This window comes from Zonotrichia leucophrys, chromosome 1A (assembly GCF_028769735.1).
Source record: "Zonotrichia leucophrys gambelii isolate GWCS_2022_RI chromosome 1A, RI_Zleu_2.0, whole genome shotgun sequence".
NCBI lineage: Eukaryota > Metazoa > Chordata > Aves > Passeriformes > Passerellidae > Zonotrichia > Zonotrichia leucophrys.
The window spans coordinates 4,202,127-4,226,500 of record NC_088170.1 but is presented as its reverse complement, the minus strand read 5'-3'; the positions used below and the strand labels follow the sequence as shown (position 1 = coordinate 4,226,500).

At 42.4% G+C, this 24,374-nt stretch overlaps 1 protein-coding gene across 16 annotated transcripts in view; it reads right to left on the bottom strand.

Annotated features, from left to right (window-relative positions):
* Positions 1-24,374, bottom strand: part of MICAL3 (microtubule associated monooxygenase, calponin and LIM domain containing 3) — a 160,796-nt gene that overhangs the window by 125,141 nt on the left and 11,281 nt on the right. The window contains exon 1 of one of the 16 annotated variants that reach the window (XM_064735614.1): positions 18,234-18,459. The exons of the other annotated variants lie outside the window; for them this stretch is intronic. The gene's annotated coding sequence lies outside the window, so the exon portion shown is untranslated. Of the gene's footprint in view, positions 1-18,233; positions 18,460-24,374 lie in introns of those variants that run through there. 16 annotated transcript variants of the gene reach the window in all.

Below are 24,374 nucleotides of genomic sequence, written 5' to 3'. Positions count from 1 at the left end.
CTACCCATTACATCTTCTGCATGCTTTAAGGACACACCTCTTTAAAAATGCAGACATATTTCATCTTGCCTACCCCTTTAAGAAGGCTCCAATTGCTCTTTTAACATCCCATATTTAACTTCAGTTTTAACAGCTTCTAGATTTATCACTGCCTTTTCTTGCACTCACAGCAGCTGTACACTAAGCAGCATTTTGCTCCAGGATCTTAATTGTACTTATTAGGGCTACAGCTAACTAGCTTTCAAAAAAATTCTGGAGAAACATCAATTAGAGCAGTCCAAAGGGCTGCCATCAGAAACTGTGACAAAGCACCACAGAAAAGCTCATACCCACATCAGGGCTGTTGTGGAACAGAGTCCAGCTCAATGTTTGCTCTATTATCAACTTGGCACACTCAAGGGAAGTTGTGGAAGTCTGTTGTTCAAGTAATTTAAAATTAGACTACTTAAAAGAAATAACAGGAGGAATAAGCCTTAGCTGTCTAGATTATGTTTCCTATAATTTTTGCAGGAAAATTATACAAATATCCACAGATTTATTTTTGTGCAAGGGTAATAAGCTCGTGGGATGTAAATTACCATAAGGTTTGATGCTTAAGGACAGAACATTTCAAGTGCAATACTCCTCCCACTCTCCATGAGTGTCCTCAGAGCTCTTGGTGGGGTGCCTGACAAATACATTTGTCCCACCTGAGACTTCTCAAGTGTGCCAAGACATCCCCCTCAAGCCCTCTTGCACACAGCTACAGAACAAGACAAAAGGCAATCCTGATCCTCTTTATTCTGGAATTCTGACACAGGGCACATACAATATCTGTGCCAACTGACTGGCATGTTTCCTTGCACAGATTTCAGATGGAGAGGCAGAGATAAGCACAGGGGGGAAAAACGCAAGTACGCAAACAAGACCTAATCACAGCCCGTCTGTAGTGGTAAAAAATACATTGGGTGTATTGTAACTTGGAAAAGATCAACCTTTAGGCTCTGCCACCTGCTCTGTTTTAGGTGTGATCATCCAATTATCTAAGAATTCAGAGCAACACTTCACAAGCTTTCATATCTTATTTACACTAGAGAGTTTCTCTCAATGAAAGAAAAAGTTGTAAGCTACCAATACGGTTCTGAATCAAAAATATGGTCAATAACCCAATTTCCATAAATTACTTTTATTCAGCTTGAAAACCTGTCTGACTTACCATCTTCAGGTATCAAGCTGCACAAAGAGCAGAGCTCCATAGGATGCCTACTCTCCTGGACGATGTTTTGTTCAGGAGAATGTAAACCAGCTGTGAAGTTCTGTCTTTCATGGGGTGAAGTTGTACCACAGAGCAGCTAAAGATATCACAATTATTGTATGTTTGCAAGAAAGCAGTTAATTAGGCTTTGGCTAAGCAGGCAGAAAGCAACCACAGCTTAAACAACTACCATTTCTACAATGGTTTTTCATCTTTCTTTCCAGAGCCAAAATACATAGTTCTCCAGAATCTCTAAAAGGTTATGACTCCACTAGACAACCCAGGTTAGATCTTCCTTTTTGAAATCAGCAGGGATTTTCATGTGGCATCATTAAATCTGAGTTATACAGGTAACAAGTGCTCCCAAAGGTCCAGAAGGGAGACCTTTGAGAGGAACAAGTTTAGTTGGAAACAATCCTACAGCCACAAAAGCACATACTGTCCTCACTATAAAAGCTATTTACTCTTCAAAGCAGCAAGATGAAAGATTACTGAAAAACTGCTGGACAAGATAAAGCAACAATTAATCTCAATTAGTGCCATTCAGTTTGTGTTCCGTCTCAAGCCTTTAATCTCTACCTTTAACTCCACTTTTTTGCCAGCTCGCCACCATTTTACAGGAGAGCTACAAGAGGCTCCACAAAGCCTTCATCAGGAGGAGGATTATTTGATTGCAACACAAAGTTAGGCCACTTCCAAGTAATTCCCAAAGCCTCAGCTGGGGCTGCTGTCACTGAGGTGGTGCAGCAAGGCAAGCTGCTCCTGCATTTTTGCTGCCTGACTTCAGCGTTCCCCCAGAACAAGAGCACACATCCTGCTGCTGAACTGCCTCTCCATGCTGCACTCCAGGGAAATGGATGCATCTCAGTTATGCACACTTACATCACCAGCTCCCATCCAGCAGGACACACAGAGTTCAGCTCCTCCATTAAACTGTGCTCCCCTTGGCAGCCAGGGAAAGAGGTGCAGGTGGAAAGCAGAAATCCCATCTGTGTTTTGAAGGGCAAGGGTAAATCAGCTACAACAGTGGGAGCTGGAATAGCAGTGAGGCACGAGACTGAGCTGAAATTCTGAGAGTACATGCACTGAATACTCTCACTTTTGTGTCCCCATCACACACACACAGAGTGGTGGGCAGACAGAACCCTGGTGATGTGGCAGCTGGTTTCTCTTCTCTCCCTAAAACAGATGATTTCATGTCAGAGTATATGCTGATTTCAGTCAAAGAAAATATCCAGAATTGTCAAACATTTTTAAAAGCATTTCTGACCACAATGTGGCAAGATGGGGCTACAAAGAGAGAAGTCAAAAAAGCAGTTTTGTTTGAGAGCTATTTTAAGTTCACATCTCCAGGCAGAACAGCTTTTAGCATTGCTATGCTCAGTAAGAAGCTTCAGGGTCAGTTACTTTCATTTGTTGTTTCTTCCCTAAGGAATAACTAGGTTTGCATGAATAGCACTGTGGAGCTTGGCTTAGACCATGCATGTGGGGGAAGGTGGGAAAAGACATGAGAGGGCTGGAAAAGACAACGAGAAAATTGCAGTGCAAAAGCTGTTTACAAATGCTGCACCACACTAAGACAATTTCCTCAGCTGCTCAGGCAAACCATTACTTTGAATCCCAAGCAATGGCTACAGAGGTGGAAAAAAGCCTGGTACCATCTCATCCTTCACATCAAGGGTAGGTGGAAGAGCAAGGATGTTCCATGTAAAGCTTCCAAGAGGACAACAGAGGAAATCTTTAGTTTGGCCCAGGAATTAAGCACTTGGCTCTGGACTCCAGTAAAGGAAAGTCAGACTCAATTTTACCACAGCAGAACAGCAGACCTCTGATGAACAATATACACAAGTAAGAGCTAGATGGGATTCTAAAAAAGCCACTACAACCAAAAAAGTAGTAATTTCCTACACAAAAAAAAAGTGTCAAAAGGAACTCAAGGACTGCCTATTTCTGACCATGAAAGCACAGATTTGCTGGGGTCTGGCTTACACAGGTTTCTATTTTTATCTGGACAGTAAAAATGTAGATGTTGTAGTTAGAAGTTTCTCACCACTTTACTGACTAGTTTTTTTTTTTATTTGAAGTGCACAAAGGAATGGATAAACAATCCATTTATCAGCTGCACAAGCACAAGTGCTCAATGCCTGTTACTCCCTGTACCCCAACTTCATTTCTTTACGTTATCATTGACACCTGTTTCTTTCTTTGACTCCAAGTTTATTTGCAAGTACCATTTATGGTTATTTTTCAGAAACCCATGCCCTAAGAGCCTGACAGATTGCCAGCTCACTTCATTAAAAAACCACCTGTGGTAACAGCTTTCTTCCACTGCTGACCAAGGCTGTGTTTGAACGGATGACCCCAAACTGAAGCGCTTCACATGTTGAGTCTTGGCTTTGCCAAGTCAGCCTGTAACCCCTGAACATGGGGAATTCTTGACATGAAACTACTTTAACTGTGGCACCTTTTATTCCCCCAGAAAAGCAGAAGAGCTAGTAAACATGCTTTTACAGTCATCTTTAAGCCTCTAGAAATGACTCTCCTTTCTTCGTCTTGACATGCCTTTCCTCCTCTTGAGAATTCAGAATTTTCTATTACCCCAGCACATTGTAGAATACATTCTTTAATCCCTTTGCTGATTGACAACTTCACTTAAGATTTTATCTTCACCCTCTTGGGATTACTAACATGGTCAAACTTTGCTTTTCAAATAGCTTGTAAAGTGAGGATTGAACAATAAGGGGTGGGAAAAAAGAGTTGAGCATCAAACAGAACAATTCTGGCTCCTAGAGTTGAGCAAGGCTTGGAAAAGACGAGACTTCTTGCCATCATACTGCAGATCACCTGCCAATAGTAACAAAAAAGCCCCAACAACTAAAAAGATCACCAAAAAACCCCAACTGTTTTCAGATCCAGTTACCACCCTGAAATGTAAAGGAACAGGCAACACCACAGAGCTGATAGCCTCCACCCTCACTACAGCAACAGAGCCTGCCAACCAGCCATTTATCAAGAATCCACAGCCACACGAGCTGCAAAACACTCCTCTCTTCAGACTCTTGACAACAGCCCCAGCTCAGGTTCATACCAAAACCCCAGTTTGGTACATGCAGAACCTCTGACAGGCTTCACTACACCGAGAATGTGACTAAACAGGTGCTGCTTCAACACCTCGTCAGCTTAATACTTGTGTTAGGTCTAATATTAGAATATTCTAAGTCCATTAGGGGTAACTGCTTTCATTAGCTTTTAAATAGCTTTTCCATGGCAGTATCTCTGAATTCTCTCTTCAAGCACTGGGCACACTGTTTTCCTCAGTTTTCCGAGGATGGCACAGCGGGAAATACTAAGGGCAGCTAATAAAAACAAAGCCACAGCCCCAAAATACAGAAGGTTCTGCCAGCATAACACTGAAGAGCACAGAAGTGTCAGAGATTGTGCACTGGGCTGCTCTCCTGGCTCAGGTTTTTGCCACAATATCTGGTCACATGCTGAGCTCTGCATGTGGCAGAGGTTGCCACAAAAGCTTCCTCTCCCTTCACCTCAGAGGCACAGAGATGGTCAGCCTTGGGTGTTGCTACAATTTCCTTCATTCTGCTCTGTTAAAGCTCTTGGATGGACCATGTTGCACCATTCTGGTTAAAAAGAGGCCTCTCCAAGCAGTGCTCACACACGGACCCGCTCCCTCCAAAGCTGCTGTGCTACAAACCTGGAGTTCCTCCTCTGCACAGCTGAAGTGCTCCCAACCTTGACAGAACAAAACAAAATGAGGGAAACACACAAGCCTTTCATGTCTAATTTCTGAAGCCATTTAGACACTGAGAACAAAACTGTTTGATCAGCAACAAGCAGACAGGAATGGCTGAGTCCTGAAAAGACTCTGAAGGGAGAAAAAGAACACAGCACAAAGATTTGTTTCACTACTCCTGCTCAAGGACCTAAAGATATACACAGGTGTAAGTTATCTCAATTTGTGGTACCTTACATGCCCTCTTGACCAATTCTTGACCCAGAAAAAAAAATGCCCTAAAGGGACAGAGAGGAAACTACATGAATATTTATGCTCTTTAAGAACAATAATATGTGTATCAAAATATGCAATATATAAACAGTTTACTAAGGGTCAGATTTTGAGTGTTCCATTGTCCAGCCAAAATTTTTTGTTTATAAACTATTACATGAATCAATCTTTTAAAAAACCTGTGAGTCTCCTGCTGAAAACAAGCAAAGTATTAGTCCTTGAAATCTCACACAAGCAGTAATTATTTTTAGACTAAAGGATACTAAGTGAAGGTTATGAGCCGAGCAATGTCATTTGCAAATAAGCTCTCTGAAGCAGGAAACATCTGAATTTGGGCCTGTGGCTGTTCAAAACAAATTATCTCGTGTTTCCAGCCAAAGGTATATTTTACACACAAAAATGTGCTGGTTTCCAGCAACAAAACCCAACTGACACTCCTGAGCACCTGTGACAGACACCAAGCCTCCAGAATATAAAACAGTGACAGAAGATAGACCTCTCTCCTACCCAATCTGAAGTTCAGAATCACTTGAATGCCTTGAACAGAGAAAGGGAAAGGAGGCTGCATCCAAACTAAGAGAAAGCAAAAGGAGGGATGGCTTATTTTCAACACCACACAGGCACAGCCATGGTTTCAATTCATGTAATGAGAGCACTGAGATTCACATGAGCTCCAACACAGCCCTCAGCACAGAGCAGTGGGGCAGGAGGAGTAACATTTACCCTGGACATTGCTATTCCGCTTCCATCAAACAGACCACCAGGGGCTGTGCTCTGCTTCTCGTCACTGCTGGTGCAAGTTAGGAGCAGTCAGAGTACACAAGGATGAGTGGCCCTGCTGTATTATGGACAAATTGAGATTCAAGGAATAAACATTGTTCTTTCCCAGCCTTCAAATTAAATTTCAGCAGAGGAAAAGAGACTGACCTGCATACTCCACATTTTTGCACCAGTAAGGAAGAACAGGTTAGTACAAGAGCCTCTGGAAAATATCCTGTCAGAAGCTTCCCTGTGCAGGTCATATTCCTGGGCTTGCTCTCTTGAACAAAAGCTATTCCACATAGCTATGCTCATTTCACCAAAACAACTTTTTGGGAGTGTAGGGAAACCTACAAATATGAGAAGTACTTTTTATGGATAGGTGGACTTCCAGCATCACCCCCTTCCCATGTATATTTACTTTCCAGATTATGAAACATGAGTCTTTGGGTACTTCATATCCAAAAGCAGTTATTTTTTCGTTTTAAGTTCCAGCCTTTTTTACTGCTGTTACTGCTCCCCACATATACTCCTTACCCTGCCTACTTAGAGGACTAAACATCAAATGCAGCAGCATTTCAAGACTTGAGATCTTGCCAGATCAGAGTTCTTCATGCTTTATCACACACTATGTCTCTCACATAAGCTTTTACATATAACTAGTTGCATTACTTGTTTAAACAATTGTTATTTAAGAAAAAAAAACATAATATTTGGTGATCTGTGTTGAGAAAGGCATAACATCTGCAGCTGTTGTTCATTTGGGACAAACCCAACTTCTCCTAGAGCTGAGGTCAGTACATGGGTGTTGTAATCTTATTTCCAAAGCTCCCATACCTTCTCGGTGATTTCTCATGTGCATCTCCTCACAGCACTGACTCCTCCTTCACAGCACAGCCAACAAACCCCAACCCTCTACTCACCCAGCTCACCCTCTCTTCTGTAGCACTCATCTCCTTATTGGACACAGCTGTGGTCTATTAAGGGCAGGGCTGTTCCTAATCTCTGGTGACTGGCACAGCTGCAACCCCTCAGGTGTGAGATTACCTTCTGCACTGTCTTTATTTTCTTACATTCTATCCCTCCACACACAAACTCCTGCAAGGAGGAACTGAGCTGAAAGGCAACAGCTCTACCACATGACTAAGACACAGTTTCAGTCTCTTCCCATCAATCATAACTATTTACATTTATGGCTCAGCATTTTCTTCAGTATGGTATCTTCACATCAGACAAGTTCTAGATTAAATGCTTTAGAATTGGAACCCAACTTCTAAGTCTTACATATACTCTCAAACAACCAAAAGAATAACTGATTTTAGCCTGTAACTCTGCACTCTAGAGCAGTCTGAAACCATGACCAAATTTCTGAACCGCATAGTTAACACATTTGGCGAGAAAATACTTTGATTTTTTAAATCAATTTATTCAACAAGAGAGTTGTCATGACTTACAAGTCTTTGCACCAGTTGTGGCTACCAAGCTCTACAAGATGGAAAAAAATGTTAAAGTAATACTACTTGAAAACTCATAGAATCATAGCATGGTTTGGGTTGGAAGGGACCCTAAAGATCTCCTAGCTCCAACCCCCCATCATAGGCAGGGACACCTTCCACTAGACCAGGTTACTCCAAATCCCATCCAACCCGGCCTCAAACACTTCCAGGGATGGGGCATCCACAGCTCCTCTGGACAACCCCAGCCAGAGCCTCTGCACCCTCACAGCAAAGGTGTTTTTCTTACTACCCAAGGAAAGGAAAAGATCTACTGTCACTCCCCTACATTAGCCTGAGCCCAGCTCCAGTCAGTAAGGAAAGAGCACCAGGGACCAGCAGACTTATCCAGGTTGTTCTCCTGGCCTATCTCTTCTGGAGATGTTATAAATACCCTTCTTTGAACAGCACAGATTCCCTGCCCAGCTCTTCCTGGGGGCTGGAACTAGGTGATCTTTAAGCTTGCTTCCAACCCAAAACCACTCTGTGATTTTATGAATTCCCAAACATTTCCCTCAATTAATAAGCACCACAAGCACTCAGTGAACTCAGAGAGCAAACCTGTTGCTCTCCTACACAATAACCTCACTGTGGCCTGAACTTCAAAGAGCCCTTATGGAAATGTTCCTGAATCCAGTAGGAAGGCTTTACAGTAAGCACTAAACAAACATATGACTTGGGGTGCTTTAAGAGGCTACTTCACTTGATAAAGTGATAGAAATATCACTGATAACAACCTACAAGGATGAAGGCCCAGCTTATCTTAACAGCACAAGTGGCAGTGTAATCTCCCCCATATTCCTACTGCTTTAAGGCAGAAGGAGTTGAGGAAGGCAATAACTCCAAGTGTCCCTGAACTTCAGCACAGAAAGATAATCTCCCTTCAGGGCTACAAACCAACTACTTACAGGCTTCAAAGAACTCTTAGCTAAAGAGCCAACCAGAGGAGCAACGTGACCAGAAGTTGCCTGGGCAATGGATGGACAAGGGATTTGAAAATTTGCTTCATTTTGTACTGAATCACTTTGGTAGTTTTATAGCAGGAAGGTTATAGAATTCATAGCCAGCAGGCCAATTCCAGGGGACACTTCAACTTGCATCCTATAAATCTCCATCAAGATATTTGTATAACTGTGGATTAACAGGCTCTTAGACAAGAAAATACCCTCACTTAACAGCTAGTGAAGAGACTCTACAGCCAATACTTGAGACCCAAGTGCTTGTGTTATGCACCTGCTAAATCCATGTGTGAAGTCTGATCAACAGGGGCCAACCTCAGAGGGAACCATCTCTAGGTTTACTGGGTAAGTGAACAGAACCCAAGGCTTAATCTGTGCAAAGCTGTGAGAGTTTAGTCCTAACTCTCACACAAACAAAAGTGTTCTTCAACAGGAACTTTCAGTGTAGAGGTCTCTGTGTCTATCCCACATCATCTTTCCTTTGAAAAGTCAACAACTTACTCCAACTAATGGAGATCTATCAGTAAAATATTTTGTTTCACACAAAGCCACAGCAAGTGAGGATTGATGAAGCCAAGTCCAAGCCTTAGGTCTGTGAAAGAATATTATCTTAAGATTCAAATGGGGACCACAAGCACCAGTGCTGGAAAAATTAAGGGACAGTATCAGCAGAGAAACAGAGGCAGGAGTTAAAAGCAAGATCTTAAAGCCCTCTCTCTATCCTCAACCCTGGAATCCCTGTCATCAAGTTTATTTTCCAATCAACTGATTTGTCCAGAGTCACAGGTTTACAAGGATTCAAGCTTCTCATCGTATGGTTGAATTTAACTTCAAGCTTATTCTTGAGTCTACCAATTTATTCCCTGAAAATTATAATCATGAACAAAAAGAAAAAACAACCTAAAACCAAACCCTTTATTTACCAAATTACCCTAATCACATTGGCAGAGCTATTAAATGACATAACAGATGGCTGCATGACACAAAGGCATCCAAATTTTAAAATTTGTGGTGGTACCTTGGTTTTACAGCACTTTAGTACTTCTATAATAACCAAAGGTTTTTAGTCAGTTCTTCAAAATTGCACATCTCTAACCATTTGTTTTGAGATAGGCTCTCTAAATGTCTATTAGATGAGCTCTTTTCAGAAGACTTTGTCCTGCAGATCTAAATCCCACTGAGCCTTACAACAGTTTGAACCCTGCTCTCCTCAAGCCCTCCAGGAAGCCCTACCAGAAGCATGCTGTGCCACAAAAATCCAGCTGTTCCTGCTGAGACTGTTCCTAAATTCTAGAAAGGCTTCCTCAGAGACTGGGAGCATACCTAGCAGTACAGAGCATTACACTCTCACATTTTAGGATGACACCAATACTCTTGATCAGTGCAAGGACAGCTTCCACTCATACAATGTTGGAACCCAGGACGTTCCTCTGGCTGCCCTGGATGGCTCAAGCCCCTGCCAGGGGGCTCAGAGACCCTGGCACAGAGTCAAAAACACCTGTGCCTTTGATTTTAACCCACCAACTTTATGTGAAGATTTACAAGCCATGAGAGTTTAAGTAGAATGATAGTTAGTTTGTCACAGGGTGAAAAGTAAAACTTTGGGGATCTTAGAATGGGAGTTCAGAAATCAAGATGGAGGGATTTGGGTGTGCCTTGTCCTTCTTAGCCTCCATCTTCTGGGTGATGGTGGCACTTTTGGATTGTTTTAGTGTAGAAACTGACTGTCTAACATAGGTGATAGGTATTGGAAAATTATTGTAAATAATGTACACGTAGTTTTTAGTATAAAAAGATAACACCGTCCCAAGCCTCAGACTGACTTGCTAGACAGATCTCAGCAAGTCAGAGAAAGAATGTTCTAGATAACAGAATAAAAAAACCTTGAAAACCACAGCCAAAGAACCCTGACTCCTCCATCAATCTCAGGGCTGGGAAAAAAGAGACTTTCCAACACCTCGAGATCATCTTGACCACCAAGAGTCTCCAAGAATACAGGTATCAACACTGCCAGAAACCTTCACAGTAAAACAGCAAAGTCATAAGCAAGGGCACTTGCCACAAATCCCAAACTAAAGAATGTCCACAGCCAAGTTCTGCTGTGTGCCCATTCCTACAGATGCCAGTGCAGGCCTCCAAACAAGCAGTATAAATTCACTTTACAGTTAAATGCTGCCCTTCTCTAGGGGAGATACACAAGCACAAACACATTCTGTGTGCACACAGCTCTCCCCAGCCAGTCTGCAGCACTTCAGCACAGGGACACAAAGATCTGGCCCCTGGAGAGCACTATCAGCCCTGTAACAAAGTCCAGGGCAGGCTGACAGCAGCCGTGATAGAGCCAAGCCCTCTCCTGGAAACAGCGGCTCCATGGTTATCGGCCGCGCACAGCGCTCTGTGCCCTCCAAACATGGAGCTCTCCTGACGGGAGAGGAAAAAGGCTCAGAGAGCCAGAGCCAAAGGGGCTGGTTTGGTTTATGGGCTGTGGCCCAGAAAAGCAGATAGCCCTGGCACACGAGGTGACAGCACAAACACTGGAGCATTCCTCGGGAACAGAATGGGAAAAGGTTTGTTACTTGTACAGTCAGTGAGATGCTGCATTTCTACACCTCACTGCAAACTGCAAAAAGGAGTTGTGCCCTTCCCATGTAGAGGGAATTAAGTACCCAGAAGTTTTCTTTAGGATTTCCTTATTCCATCCTACCACATTCAAAGCAATGTTTTCAATGCATGCTTCAGAGTTCTTCCATTTGTAGCAAACAAGTTTTATCTGGACAGGATTTACGTGCACATTATTGCTGAAAGCAATACCCAAAATCAGTTTTAAAAGAGACTGGAACAGGGCACCTGTGTCAGAATGGGGCTACTGTCAACAGGCCTGCCCTCAGCCAAAGAGTGCAGCAACCCCACCAAGCCAATTGTGACTATTTTGTGTCTTTTCTTCTGTTTCATAGGAGAAAAACAGCACTGCAATAAATTTCGTTTTATGTTTTAAATTTAGTGAGATGAAGAGCTCTCCTCAACTGTCAAGTCTGAGCTCCACAGGCAGAAGTGTTCCTACAAACCAGACTGCAGGCATGCCCTAAAACCTATTACACTTGTTCAAATACAGTGTGTTCTCTTGTTCTAGTAAAGTTTATAAATGTCTTTTCAGCACAAGAGAAAACCAGCCATGCAAACAGAAAATCTGAACATGACACACTGTCAAGCTGACAAAGATAACACTGAAATTCCCCTTGCTCTGTTAGCATAGCACACACTTGAGTAGAAACCTGTAAGCAGTAAAGCATTTTCAAGGAAACAACAGTCAAGATAAGGGCATCTCTTTCATCTGCCAAAATGAATCTCCACTGCTTAACCATAACAAGTGATGAGCAGAAACCTGGAAAAGGGCAAAGAAATGAGAGTTCAAACCATAACTGTTGCTGCAGATACACAAACAGATGAAAAACAACTAAAAAATTATATTAATGCAAACTATAAGCATTGGATAGTGCTGCTCTAGACTCTGTGCAACAATAGGAGGAAATGGAAATCTTGCCTCTTTCAGTCAAAATATACAAAACACAAATACACTGTGAACACTAACCATGTTCCAAGTAGCTGCTCTTCCACAGAAAAGCAGAGAAAGTTTTCACTTCTGATAAAACCTGCAAAGCCAGAGCTGTTTCAGTAAGATCTAAGCAGAACCCTTTCCTCTCACAGCTCAGATCCAAACTCTGCTTCCCACCATCAGCAAACTGGCACCTACTGGAAAAGCACAAAGTAAATGATTCACTTTCCCTCTGATAACCATGCAACAGATTGCTGCTACAACAGACCAGAAGAGAATTGGGAAAAACGTGGGTTTACTTGTCCTTAACCAGAGATCTGGAACACATATGGGGGCTGCAGACACGGCTCAATCCCAGAATAAATATCTCCTAGACCTCCAGTCAGGACTCGTGGCTCCAGCTTAGATGTGTGAGCTCTGCTTTAACCACCAAGGAGGGAATTTCTGTCTTTAGGAGAGAAGTTAAGCAGCACAGGTTAATATCAACCAGGGCACACAATCTCTTTATTATTATTTTCACTATTGCTGTTTACCAACAAAAGCCCAAGTTGTGTCTTCATATCCAGCAAGTAAACCATTCAAAAAAATCCTGCCTGGAATCTGTGAATGCACCTCAGATGAAGCTGTGAAAGAACTAGCCAGACCAGGGAAAGGAGCAAGTCATTGGCTCATTTAAGTGTTTTAAAAAGTCAGAACTGAGCCAAAAAAAGCAACCATACACACTTTCTTCGGCTGGCAAACCACACACTCTCACATTATCCTTTTAAGTAAAAGAAAATAGTCCAGGGGTTGTTTCGATTTCTTTTCAAGTTGCATCAGCAGTGACAATACTGATCTAGGAACCATTCCCTGATTATCCTTCTACAAAATAAAAAGTGAGGCTTTCTACATATCATATACAGGAGAACCTCCCACTCACCTAGAAGTGTTAAATACAGTTGTAAAATTTGGACTCTTTCAAAAGCCCAATAAAAATATAAGTCAGGTTTACTACAGCGCATAATCCAGCATAACAAGACAGAAGCCACATGAGGCTGCTGGGCTCACTTCCCTTCTCAGGGCAGTAGCACCAGCTTCATTTTTTCCTTTTCACTGTTATTTCATCCTTATTAGCATGCCAAGCAGGAGCAGGAAGAATTCCACGAGTTCCCATACATTAGCCCTGGCAAAGTGAGCTGCCTCTTTTCCATCAGTTAACTTGAAACACACAAAGAAAGGTGTCTGAAACGCTACCTGACAACTTGTGAGATTAGTTTCCATAAATTAATCTACAAGCAAATAACTCTGTGTGACCAGGAATTTAAACAAACAAACAAAGGCACACAGGAACAAGCAGGGAAGAAATGATCTGCAGTCAGACTGGCCGATATTAAAAAAGCACACCCGAGGGCACAGTGATTTCCAGGGAGGAAATCCACCCACATCAGAACTAGATGGAGCACATACTCTCATGCCAGGAGCAGAATGTAACTTATTCCAATATGAACAACTGCTTCACTCACTGCATATTGATCCTGGACTATTTATTCACTAGTTGTCACTGTATGAAACAGCTCGTGCATTGATTTTCCCTGCCTCCATTTTTTTTTTCACCTCTTGTGGCAGGACACCTTGAGAAAGCACCACAGGTATGACTGGTGCCAGAACCAGAATTATAACAAAAAATGTTAGGTTGTGTAGTTCAGTGCAGCTCCCAGGACTGGCCAAGTTATATAAAGTTCAGGCACTGATTAGTCATTTAGTTACATATTTTTTTAAAAGGCAGTAGTTGGGATGTTTGCAGTGAAGAACCCAAATTTAGTCCATATTCAAGATGTGTGTTCATGACATTGACAAAGCCACTAAAGAGCCATAAATCCTGTTTATTTCATGGTTTTCTGAAAAAGAACACTTAATGTTACAAAATTACAAAACAGGCTGGTAAATTAACTCGGGACTGCCCTGAGGAACAGAAGGCTTGAACAAAAGAAGCTTCCATACAAAAATGATAAAATACACACTGAATCAACAGTTTAAAAAAAGATCCTGTGAATGCTAAAAGCAAAACAGGCTGCCTCCACTATGTCAGTCTTCTGAAAAGGTCAAACACCTTCTAAAAACAAGAGTACAACAAAAGAGACGACAAGAGAGCAGAACACTGTATTCTTATTTCTCAAGTTATCTACACTGCAGTTAAAGAATTGAATGTGCGTTCCCTCCTACGAATCAGGACTCTTTCAACATTTAAATCAGAATGATAATTTCACAAACAAACATTTCAGAATCAAATATTGAGGCTCTTGCTATAAAATGATTTTGTTAAAGGAACAAAAGTAGTTAATGAAGGGCCATCAGGTATGACAGATATTTCAGAAACATTACAGAGGTCACAGAAAGGCTTCTGGAGCACTGTAGGTAGATAAATAAAACACACCATCCACTTCAGAAACAAACATTCTTGTGACTAACCCCCAGATTTATGCAGGTCAGATTTTACAACATATCTGTGAATCACCAATCTCTTAAAAACAAGCAAGCACAGAAGGAAGAGGCACCTTTGTCACAGAAGGGGCTCAGTGCACACATCCCTAGAAATAACTCCCAGCTTCACCACCAGCCACCCAAGTTTTTCATTTCACAGTATATTAAAAAGGGTTTCAGGTTCACTTGAACAGCACTCACTTTCCCACAAAGCAGCACTACCTGGGGAAGTGAAAAGTGGTCACAAAACAGTGGTTCCCATTCAAAAAGTCAGAGACAGGAAGCACAATTAATATTTTCAGCAAGGAATAGTTATGCTTAAAAAAAAAACAAACCAAAAACATCTATGGTGCATGACTCTTTTGGGAAGGGAGGAGAGGGTGGAAATTTTTATTTTGTCTTTTAATACTGTTCTGCAAGTAGGCATTTGGACACAGTGCATGTGCCAAGTGGCTCCGTTACAAGCTATCACAATTTTCCCAGGCCTGCATCTCTTCACACCCACACTGGTATCTTGCAAGTCCATACCCACATGCAACTGTAAAAACAGATGTAGGACTTCATTAGTACATGTATATTATTCATTAGTTGCTACTCATGCCCACAAACACATCTATCACATCTGCAAGATAGCAAAAGGTTCCCTGTTCCTGGGATCAGTGTATTAATTAAGAGCCCTGGATTCCTATCCTAGCTGCGTCTACACTCATGAAGGTCAGCTCCAGAACAATCATGCTGCATTTCATTTATCTCCCTTCAGAATCTGAGGGGACAAAGCCCATCACCCATTTGGCAAAAGGGCAGGGACACCTAGAGATGAAAGAATTTCAGCACAATGTTAGATCAATAGCATTTTCACCATTTGAAAAGGTAATGCTGCTTTCCTAGATAAGGACAGACTACAGACAGAAACTCTGTCAGGCTGCAAATGCCTAACTCACCTAGAGAGCAAAGTACAGGAGACAGGCAGAAAAGCAGCCACCAATGTCACCCTCCTGAGCAGAGCAGAGTGTGGACAGTGTGGAGTCCACCCTGTTGTGTGCAGCTGGAACAGGAATGAAACTGGGTCCTTCCTTCCCAGTTTTGCTTCCTTTCCATTTCCCTTTAGGCTGAATAACATTCAGATGCATCAGGGTTAGAAGCTCTAATTTTTGTCCAGAATTTGTTGAAAGACTGCAATGACTCCACCTGCCTCACACTCCTCCTTCACAAGCAGACAAGGCATCTTATTTCACGTTTCTCTGCAGAGACACAAGAAATTCCATTCCTGAGGGTGGCTGCTCATCCTGGAGCAGTGACACAGGTCACTTCCAATCATCCTCTGAGTACAGCCAGGATTTAAGTCAATTCCATTCCAATGCTTCACAAAAGTCCTGGCATACTCTGCCCCTCCTCTTTACATTAAATCAGCATCCCAAGACTTCACTACAGTAAAAGGTGCCCTCCTGAATCAGTGCCAAACCCCTTGAAGGAAACATAAAAGAGGCACTACATGGCAAGACATCTCAGCCTAACACAAATGGGTACTTAAATATCCACCTGAAAACTAACTCTACAAAAAAAACCCAAAAAAACCCCCAACCCCCCCCAAGAAACCCCTCCAAAAAAGAAAACCACCCCCAACAAAAACAAACAAACAAGGAAAAAACAGAAAAAAACAAAACCAAAAAAAAAAACCGCAAACAGAAAACCCCACAGCTTTTTAAGAACCAACTGCTTTTCACAAAGCTGCTCCTAATCAGCAGTCAACAGGAAAATGCAGTCATGTGTTCAGTTATTAAAAGCTTTGATTGTTTTACATATTCAGTAGTAATTAAGAATGAGCAAGTAGCATCTATTTTGCTAGGAAAAATATTATGAGGTCACAGAGAGGAAGAGGCAAATTTTGTTATAAAAACAGCTGGTACAGGCAGAAGAGACAATCTTCACTTGCCCAGGCACACCTGAAGCAGCTGGCAGAGCTAAAGGAGAAGCAGACAGCAGCTAACAGAAAACTACATTAAGCACTGCTCCTTTAGCTTCTCCTTTAGCTGAGGCCCTGCACACACAGAAGAGTCAATACCAGCCTAGGAACCAAAACCCTACATGGGAAAGGAATAATGGTTCAGTAGAAATGGTGATTTTATGGCACCTCATCCAACCACTGGTTGTATTTCTCTCCTTATTAATTTGCATTTCTCGCCTCTTTCTTTCATAAAAGCTTGTAGTACTTCTCTTGGAACATTCCTCCCTCTTCTCCACGGGCACTATGTCCTCCCAAACCCAACATCATTAAGCAACAACTTTTCCCTGTCATTCAGCACAAAATCCTCTCCTCCCTGACCAGCAATGCCACCGTGGCAGTTCTGGATCCTGCAGTGAACCCGCCCTGTTTCACATCTTTTATTCCAACAAGGCTATTTTTAAACCCAGATCAGATTTCTGATAAGACTCTGTGCACTCTCAGACAGCTGTGCTGTGTGACAAGAGCAGGCAAAGAGGACACAGAACCCCAGGATTCAAAAACCAACTGGAGGGCAGAGGCACTGCCCAAGACACACCTAAAAATCCTATAGTTGTTTTTTCTTTTGTATTTAGTTGTAGTGACTGCTGCTGTTGTTTCAGATCTGAAGAACCTGAGGGCCTTAAAGCCTGTCTATTTACTGAAAAGGAATGTACTTCACTGCACAATGTACTCATAGGAGAGCTGTATCTAAAGCCTGTTTAGAAAACAATGAACAATTGTCTTGATTTAGTATCTTCAGAACTGTAACTCCACTATTATCAATATTTAAATCAAGTGTAAAAAATAACTTCTCATAGCAAGAACTACATACTCACTTTATCCCACTGGCTCTGCAGCAATAAACCTTAGCTGAGAAAAGTCCTAGTTCAAATAATGCTGCCATATCAGGAGAAGCAGGAAAATCGTTTTATAAAGGAAAAGCAGAAATCAAACAAGAAAGGAATTTTGTTTGTTTGTTTCTGGAGCTGCCTTTTCATTTAAGAAAACACAATGGAAAGCATAAAAACCTCAGAAGAATGAAGCAGACAACAGTGCCCTAAGGGAAAGAGAAAAGAACACAGATGCTGTGTTCCAACAGCAGGCAAGAATTACTGGGCTGGAGATGGCTGAGTGCTGCAGAACCAAAGCCCCCCAAATCCAGAAATATAAATTTATCATTATACCTGGGCTGCCTTCTCAACAGCTGCCATGCTACAGTGCACCTGCCAAGCACCTACTCCATTCTGTCGGTGGGGTTTCCTAAGTTAATTTAGCACTCACAAAAGAGAGCCAGCACATCTTGCAGGAGCCCGGGGATAGCAGCATTTACAAGATAATGTAAAAAGGTGACAAACAGCAGCTATTACACTTCCACTGAAAAATCAAAACAGATCTCTGAACAAATGCAGGACATTTCAACTGCTTATCCCCTAACAAAAGGGCCTCCCAGAAAATATTTTCCTAAATACCAGTCACACATGCTACTGCTTCTTTCACTGGAGCACACATTCAAGGTCACTCAACCTCCCCAAATCCTACTTCTTCCTTTAGCTGTTTTCTGTGGATCCTCAGATACAGGACCCTTAAAAGCTTTTTCTCTCTTCATTTCATCCTGCCCAAGCCCTAGGAAAGCCTGCTAGGTTCAGCAGACTCCAGCATTAAGCAATGCTCCGTCCTACATGTCCCCAAATTCTCTCCAACAGCAGGGTATTTGATGGATTTCCCCAGCAGCCTCGTAAAGCGCATGCCATGTACCAGATGTTCACTCACCCACAAGCTCACAGCCTGCCACCAAGGGGAAAACAAGGTGGGCAACAGCTCCGAATTCTTCCTGGCTGCCTGAAGAACGATCTCCCTCCTGCGTGCTGCATTCCTGCATTCCGTAGAGCCACTGCAGTGCTCCGAGCAGGCAGAGTTGCAGGAGCAGCTGGAAAACAGCCGTGCTCTCCTACGCTGAGCAGAGGTGTCCATCCCAGAGCCAGGGTGGGTTTTGCTCAGCACACCTGTCTTCTACAACCCCCTTACCACAGGGTGGGGCACACTGACAAGTGGCCATTGGGAGGTGGTCACCAGGGCAAGAGAGGATTAATAAAGCCAGAGAATTTGCCTGCATGTGTGTAGGAAGGGAAAAGAATAAGTGGAGCAAATAATGAGTGAAAGAATGGAGTCAGTATGCAAAGAAAATTATTTACTGAACAGACTATTCGTGCTGCTGACCTCAGTCCATTCCTCTCCAAGTTTTAACTCCTCAGAGTCAGAGCTCTGCCTGGGAGAGGAGGTCACAGCTCATCTGCACTGCCCTGCCATTAACCATTGGATGTAACCAGCAGATCCTGCAGTCAGACTCCAGGAATGCTCTGCTGCTCCATTCCACAGCTCTAGGAAGCTCTCACAAACACCAAAAGCCTGGTCGGTCCATCATGTTTCCCTCCTATACCTGGCAAGAAAAGCCTCTCTAAACCCAGAGCTGAAGAGGCTGGCCAGAGCTCATATCACCACTATTTCCAAGACCTTCACAGAAAGAATTATTTTTCTGCAGCACTTGAGTATTATCAGGTTTTAGAAAGTTGATGCCTGCCAAACATTCTTTTCCCCAACAAGAAGTGCTGTATGCAAGTGAATCTCACACCCAATGACCTTGTTCTTGCCACCTAAAGATTTTGCTGTCATAACAAACGCCACAGACACTGCACACATTTAACTGTGGCATAAACCTGAATATGCCACAGCAGTTTGTATTTCACACAGCAGCAGCTAGCCCAGCAAATAGGAATACTAATATCTGTTGCATTTGTTCTTGGGGATACAGAACAAAACAGGTTTTTATACCTGAAAAAGATGCTTTAAATCATGACTGCATTTGAGAACCGGCTTACAGAATCTACTTGGCTCTCAGATTCCCTGATACTTACTAAGGATATTCTCTCCATATTGGAGCCTACATGGTGAAGCAAGCAGCAAACCCCACTGATAGCATGCAATATCCAATGTAACAACCCAGCATTTAAGTCACAGCACTGGAAACACCTTCTACCCCATACCATTGTAACGAAACTTTTCTAAACACATAACAAAGCCCCTGACTCCCAAAGGACTCCATTCAATCAAGTGAGGAATTAACACTGAGCATTTGCAAGTGCCATTATAGCCCATGGAGCACAATTCTAGTAAATAATCCAACCTAGCTTGAGCTAAGGCAGCTGTTAGGAGAACCAAGCTCAGCTACCCACTCTTGTGAATCATTTCCTGAATTGCTGTAATTAGCACAGCATTGTAAGGCAATTCATGCCCAAACCCAACAGAAGTCAACACTCATCTTAATTTACTCTGCTCATCTCAGAGCACTTGGTTCCCAGTCCATTCCCTTCGAGATGCACCTCTGCTGTGACAGCAGCAGGAAAAGCAAGAAGTGAGGCCGGTGTGCAGTAGGCACTGGCCTGCTGGGCCACGTCTGACCTGTGCATGTGGGACCTGCTTGGCCACGTCCTTTCCTCTCTTTTTATTACTCTCTCTTCCAACTTGGATGTGTGCTTCACATTTCTGAAATTCTTTGCTTCCTCCACAACCTAGAACCAAAGCACTCTGCCCAAGAGCTGAATGCACAGGCAGACCCCGGCTGTGAGAAAGGATTGTGCCCAGAAATCAGCAGCACTGCTTGCATGAATGCTAAGAAGGATTCACCAATGTTTTCCACTGCCATTGAAAAGGTCTTGACTGTCTGTGATGTTTTCCTGTGTGCTGGTTGACCCCTACAGCTTTATGGAACCTGTTAGCTTCTCTCACCCTTGGAGAGCCAGACTTTTGATATTATAAACCTTGAGCTCATTGAGAGTTTGATGAAGCATAAAATAAGCATAGTTTAACAGTCAAATGAACAACAAAGAGGCTTTTGTGATAGCTGGAGAGAACAGGAATGGAGCAGCAAGGGAATTAGGACTAAGAAAAAGACAAACCCTTTTACATGGAGGTGACATCCTGTGACTTTTGATTAATAATTTGATTTATCAGTAGCACTATATATTTCAAATTAACACATTAACTTTAATTCTCGTCCTGACACAACCCATCTGAAGACTTTAGATCTAGAAAGAAAATTATATAAAGTAGAGGAGTACAATGTGATAAGGAAATCTGACCTCTGGAAAAACATTTTCTTTGAATTTTTTTGGCAGAGGGTAAACAGTAAAGTCCCCAGGTTTTTGGCACAAGGAAGGAAGACTTACAAAATGCTTCTCTTTAAAAAAGTAAATTTATTTTTCTTGTGTAACAGTACCTTACTGCTCCAGGGGAGCTACAGTTCCAAGGTGACTATCTCAAGATGAAGCTCACCTTAAGATGGCAGAATTCACCACAGGTGAAAACAAGCAATCTTTTTATAGAAGAGAATGAAGGACAGTGCACAGCAGCCCCTGAAGTAAAACATTTGGCTTTGGCAATGTTTCATTTTGGGAACACACACAATTTAAACTGGAGGAGTTCTGATGAAGCAAAACACAAAGTAAACAAGTCGTCTTTAACACAGTTTCAACCAGCAGCCTTAGAGAAGGGAGGATACAAATGTATTTTTTTCAATTTAGACTTTCAGAGGATCACTAAACATTTTAATTCTTTCTACCCTAACACTGCAGCATTTTAGAAGACTGTTGCTTCAGTAACTATTTAGAAACAAACTCTCCAGAGAGTACATGGCACTAAAAACAAGGCACTCCAGACTGATGAGCCATGTAGACAATGGTCCAGAAAAGGGCACATCAGCAGAAGAATTCTCCTAAGGAGGAAGCAAACATCTCAAGTGACACTCTGCAAGCAATTTAGCTGGTGTAGATCACAGCTGATACTATACCATCTCTAAATTAGCATTAACCAATTCCTCTCCAAGAGAAGAACACAGCAAAGTGCACAGCTAACCCAGCCCTGGAGGCACGTCCTGGACACACTCCTTGCTCCTACTGGCTCATGGCTATTGCCACCAAAATATGTAAGCAGCCCTACAACCCCTGGGAAGTCTCCAGTGCGTTCAGATTCTGTTTACAAGCAGCAAACGGCACAAAATCTGGAAGAAACCTGAAGTACCTGGAGTGAGGCACCAGCTTTCCCAGGCTCAGCAGGGAAAGCAGACACAAAGGCTAACTCCAAACCAGTCTTCCTTTACAATCAGCACAGCAAGAGACACAGCTCTAGAGAGCTCTGAATGGGAACCTTGCCTAATTAATGAATTAGTGATTTAGTGCAGCAAAGTGAATCATCAAAAGCATGGTGCATTCTCCAAAGCTGTTTACCCTCCCAGACACAGAAAAACCATATTAGACTTCCTCAAATGGAGCAGAAGCAGAACTGTTTATAGCAGATGGAGTACCATACACCATGTACACAGACTGCTATTAAAGAAATTACTTTCTGCCACAAAACAACAATAAAAAAACAAACTAGTGAAACATTGCTAGATTTAACTGTTTAAAGCATGATTCCCAAACAAACACTTGCCCTCATTCCTCATTTCCTTGCACATCACCACAGAGGAGAGGAGATAAAGTCTGCTGTCCTCCCCTTCATTCCTTCAGTCACATAACAATGCTCTTGGAAGTGCTGGAGGACACTGCCCAACACAAGATCCAGAATAACCAATCCCATGGGAATCACTGATGGATATCAATTGGGTTTGTGCTCTTCAGCTGGGTTAGAATTACATTTGCCTTCTGCTTGCCTTTAGACTCAACTCTTGAATGAACCCTGAAAAACATGGGAGTGTTAAATGGTGCAAATCCCTACAAGCTGCAGCATCTCACAAAACAAAGCAGATTTGATATTGTCCTTTACACCAAACCCAACAAGACTTTTTAACAGGTGTGTAAGTCTACACTGCATCTTTAGAAATATCAAGAGGAAGGCAAAAAGGGGCTCCCAACCATTTTGTTCAACCAGGGCAGTTCCATCATGCTCATAAAGAGACAGAAATATTAGATAGGACTCACACAGCCACAAGCACTTGGATTTGTATAGCAGAGATATGATCCCACAAAAATGCTGCTGTTCTGCCTACACTTCAGTGAGAGCTCTCCCCACAGACTCAGAGTAGAGATCTCAGTAATCTAAAGAGAGGTCACTGTAAAAGTTATGCTATCCATTGTCACTTCAGTTCAGAAGTTGCTTAGAAGACTGGAAGATTATACCCTAAGACTTCAGACACACCACCCAAAGTTCATTCCAAAGCATCTTAGAGCCATGAAAATGAAAGATATAAAGTAAAGATTGAAAGAGTTTTATTAGAAGCCTTCAATGCACTACAACATCCTCTTCCCTCAACCACACCAGCCCCCAGCAAGCCTTGCCTCACTTCAAAGCACTGCATTTTCAGAGGAATTATTTCCAAACAGCAGGGCAGAGAGCAGCAACACAACAATTTTCCTGCTGGCCAAAGAGGAAGTTCATTCTGTAAATGGGCTATTTCCCAGATTTTAATTAAGCTGTGCAACTGGAATCCTAATGCAGGCAAACACAGCAAAAGACCCACAAGGTAAGAAAAACATTCCTGGACTGAGGCTGGAGCAGAGAAAACAGCAAGATTTTACCTCTGCTTTGTATCCTACAAGAACATTTGAGATCATCAGTCTAAACCAGAACTCCAAAATGTAACATGCTACATAGGAGCAGAACAAGAAAACACTTCTCTTGCACAGAGATTCCACCCCAAGGTATGACTGCTGGACAAGTGGATCCAAGGCAAGAAGAGAACACAGCAAAAAGGCCAAATCACTCAAGGCAGATAAGCAGAGATCTGTTGATTCCACTGCCAAGCTGTTCTGGGTCAGTCAGCTCACGGCAGGTGAGAACATTATGAACTTCTGTGAAGGCAGAAGATGAGGAGCAGCAGAGATATCTATGGGACCCTTCTCCATGATGGCTGAGAAACATCCATCTGCCACTCCTCCTCCTGCACTATCAAAGCAAAGAAAGGCCACAACAAGGCTTTGCTGAATGCCTCAAAGCAAGCAGCATCACCAACTGGGACTACGCGTCAAGTGCTCCGCAGCATTTCACTCCAGGTAACAGCAGAAAATGAGTTTATGTCTGTAGCTGTATAACCCCACATATGAATGACTTTCAGTAAAAATGGTCATTGTTTTGAACAGCTCAATGTCAAGAAGAAATCCAGACACTAGACTAGTTTTAACCATGTGGCTAGACACAAAAGATCCTATCTCAAAGACTCCGTGGAGAAAGAATGAAAAAGGTTAACATATAACAAGGATAAAGATCTGGGAAGAAAGAGATGACAGGCTGAGAGAGACAGGAATGTAGTAAAAAGGTTTTCCTCACAATTTCCATAGCTTTCTTCAGTGTTCCTTCTCAAAAATGAAAGGCAGTTTCTCATGTTGTCTATTGCAAAATGACAGGTTCAGAACAGTTGATCTCTATCAGAGAAACCAAGTTTTTGTCTTCTGCAAAAGAACTATGCTGCTACTGCCCACCTTCAGCAGAAAAGTTATGAACTCCCTCAGGAAGTGTGGGATGAAGTACATTCCTCTTTCCTGAAGCTGAAATAATCCTATTGTTAATTTACTGCTGTCTAGGAAAAGCAAGAACTTGCATTTCCTTTCCTAGTCTTACTGAATAACTTTTGAATGGAGTAAATTTCAGTATCAAAAAAAAAGAGAAAGAAAAACATCCTTCAGTTTCCTCTTGCTACCAAGGCAAATGATTGCTGCTTGATTAAACTTTCAAAGGAGAAAAAATAAAAGAAAAGGTATCAGAAGAGAGGCTGCCCACAGAGGTGAGCAGCCCTTCCTTAAATTGTTGCCCATATCTGGGCACTCCATTTCCATGACAAGTCACTCCATACACAAGAGAATCACAGTGCCTCTTCAAACCAAGATACAACACAGGCAGAATGAGAAGAGCTTTGTCTGTTTA